Source organism: Mandrillus leucophaeus, unplaced genomic scaffold (genome assembly GCF_000951045.1).
Source record: "Mandrillus leucophaeus isolate KB7577 unplaced genomic scaffold, Mleu.le_1.0 Scaffold313, whole genome shotgun sequence".
Taxonomy (NCBI): domain Eukaryota; kingdom Metazoa; phylum Chordata; class Mammalia; order Primates; family Cercopithecidae; genus Mandrillus; species Mandrillus leucophaeus.
This window is the reverse complement of record NW_012103288.1, coordinates 938,093-941,451: the sequence shown is the minus strand read 5'-3', so window position 1 is coordinate 941,451 and position 3,359 is coordinate 938,093. Positions and strand designations below refer to the sequence as shown.

The 3,359-nt window shown below is 41.2% G+C and overlaps 1 protein-coding gene across 2 annotated transcripts in view; it reads right to left on the bottom strand.

Annotated features, from left to right (window-relative positions):
• Positions 1–3,359, bottom strand: part of KANSL2 (KAT8 regulatory NSL complex subunit 2) — a 45,081-nt gene that overhangs the window by 15,685 nt on the left and 26,037 nt on the right. The window lies entirely within an intron of this gene.

The window sequence follows — 3,359 nt, the reverse complement described above, 5'->3', positions numbered from 1 at the left end:
ATATATTTAATGCCTGAAAATATTCCACACTATGTTGTGCCATAATTTATCTCCCTATTCTCCGGCTCTAAAAATTTTAAGGCTGTCTCAAGTTGGAAGAATATTTCCTGTAAAAATATTGGCCTGCATTTGATTATCTCCTTAAAATAAATTCCCAGAAGTAAAAATCATATGAGGAAATATGAATTATTGTCAAATTGCTTTCCAAAAAGCTTATATCAATTTATATTCCCACTAGCAATATTTAGAAGGGTCCGTCCATTTCATCATACTCTCACCTACTTTTGAAATTCACCGACTCATTTTTGAAAAACTGCATATTTTTAATTTTAAAATAAATATATGTACAAATAACAATTTTATAGATTTTAAATTTTTCTTGTTTTATTTCCTATTTAGAGTTAACCTTTGAACAACACAAGTTTGAATTGCACGGGTCCACTTACACGTGCATTTTCTTCTGCCTCTGCCATCCCACAGACAATAACACTTCCCCCTCCATTTAACAAAAAGACCACGAGAATAAGGACCTCTATGATAATCCACTTCCATTTAATAAACAGTAAATGTATTTTCTCTTCCTTATGATTTTCTTAGTAACACTTTTTCCTAGATTATTTTAAGAATACAATATATAAGACATATAAAATATGTCTTAGGCAGCTATGTTGTTAAGGCTTCTGATCAACAGTAAGCCATAAGGCTACCAGCAGTTAAATTTTGGAGGAATCAAAAATTATACACAAATTTTCAACTGTGTAGGGGGTCAGCACCCCAACCCTCTGAATTGTTCAAAGGCCAGCTGTATTTATAGTGAAGATACACACTTTTCAACTATTAGTGGTTTTTTTTGTTTTTGTTTTTTTGTGTGTGAGACGGAGTCTCGCTCTGTCGCCCAGGCTGGAGTGCAATGGCGCAAACTCGGCTCACCACAACCTCTGCCTCCCGGGTTCAAGGGATTCCCCTGCCTCAGCCTCCCGAGTAGCTGGAATTACAGGCGCCCATCACCACGCCTAGCTAATTTTTGTATATTTAGTAGAGACAGGGTTTCACCATATTGGCAAAGCTGGTCTCAAACCCCTGACCTCAGGTGATCCACCCGCCTCAGCCTCCCAAAGTGCTGGGATTACAGGTGAGAGCCACTCTGCCCAGCCCTATTAGCCTTTTCTATCTTCTTTTAAATCTGTCCATAGCGTTTGCCAATTATGTTTTAGGCAAATTTTTTTTTTTTGAAACACAGTCTCAACTCTGTCGCCCAGGCTGGAGTGCAGTGGTGCAAAATCTCAGCTCACTGCAAGCTCCACCTCCCGGGTTCATGTCATTCTCCTGCCTCAGCCTCCTGAGTAGCTGGGACTACAGGCGCCCGCCACCACATCCGGCTAATTTTTGTATTTTCTGTAGAGGCGGGGTTTCAGCATGTTAGCCAGGATGGTCTCGACCTCCTGACCTCATGATCTGCCCACCTCAGCGTCCCAAAGTGCTGGGATTACAGGCGTGAGCCACTGTACCCAGCCTATTTTTTTTTTTTTTTTTTTGAGACAGAGTCTCACTCTGTTGCCCAGACGAGTGCAGTGGTGCGATCTCCGCTCACTGCAACCTCCGCCTCCTGGGTTCAAGCAATTCTCTGCCTCAGCCTCCCAAGTAGCTGGGATTACAGGCACCTGTCACCATGCCTGGCTAATTTTGTTTTGTATTTTTAGTAGAGATGGGGTTTCACCATCTTGGCCAGGCTGGTCTTGAACTCCTGACATCGGTGATCCACCCGTCTCGGCCTCCCAAAGTGCTGGAATTACAGGCGTGAGTCACCTCGCCCAGCCTTTTTTTTCTCTTTTTAAGAGACAGGGTCTTGCTCTGTCACCCAGGGTAGAATGCAGTGGCATGATCCTAACTCACTGCAGCTTCAAACTCCTAGGCTTAAAAAATCCTCCCAAGTAGCCAGAACTACAGATACATGCCATCATGCCCAGATAATTTTTCTTTCTTCCTTTTTATCTTTAGAGATGAGGTCTCACTGTGTTGTCCAGGATGTAAGTATTTATCTTTAGAGTTTTTCATTACTTTGCACAAGCATTCTATATATTAAGAACAATAATATCTTATCAGACATCTGTTGTAATTAATAAATTAGTAAAATATTTAATAAGCAAAATAAAAACTCAGCTTCCTGTCAAAAGACTAAGAGGAGGTTCTCCTTCTCCTCTTCCTATTAAAGAAAATAAGTTTTAATTTCCAAATATTTGGCATTTCTTGCCAAGCAAATGAAATCCAGCAATCCTATTTAATTAACAAGTGCTTTCACTGTGAAATTTTTCTCAATGTCAATAACAAGCATTTTCACAAATCAATCAACAACTCAAAAAGGTTTGAAGGCCCAATGCCAAATGTAGTCCTTTAACAGAATCAAGAGACATTTACGATGGTTCAAAGGCAAATCAATTGAAAAAAGAAAAAAAAGCATCTCATTTTTGGAAATAGTAAACTTCTAATTTGAAGTATGCAAGTTAGAGGCCAGGCACAGTGACTAAGTGTTATTACAAAAGAGTCAAGAGACTGGGCATGGTGGCTCACACCTGTAATCCTAGCACTTTGGGAGGCTGAGGCGGGAAGATCACATGAGCTCAGAAGTTCGAGACCCACCTGGGCAACATAGTGACACATCCCCTCTACAAAAATTAAACAAAATTAGCTGGACATAGTAGCACACGCCCGTAATCCCAGCTACTCTGGTGAATGAGTTCGTGGGAAGATCGCTTAAGTCCAGCAGATCATGGCAGTGAGCCATCATCATGCCACTGCACCCCAACCAGGGAAACAGACTGAGAATCTGTCTCAAAAAAAAATTTTTTTTTAATTTTTTAAAGAGTCAGGTATTTTTTTTTAAGTTTCTAAAGGCCAGGAACAGTGGCTTATGCCTGTAAGCCCAGCATTTGGGGAGGACAAGACTGGAGGATTGCTTAAGCCCAGCCTGGGCAACATAAAATTGTCTCTACAAAAAATTTTTTTAAAAAATAGGCCAGGTGCAGTGGCTCACGCCTGTAATCCCAACACTTTGGGAGGCCAAAGAAGGCAGATCACTTGAGGTCAAGAATTTGAGATCAACCTGGCCAACATGGTGAAACCCTATCTCTACTAAAAATACAAAAATCAGCTGGGCACGGTGGCACACACCTGTAATCCCAGCTACTCAGGAGGCTGACGCACAAGAATTGCTTGAACCTGGGAGGCGGAGGCTGCAGCGAGCCGAGATCACACCACTGCACTACAGCCTGGGCAACAGAGCGAGACTCTGTCTCAAAAAAATATAATTAATAATAAAATAAAATAAATAATTAGCCAGGCATGGTGGCACACATACATAG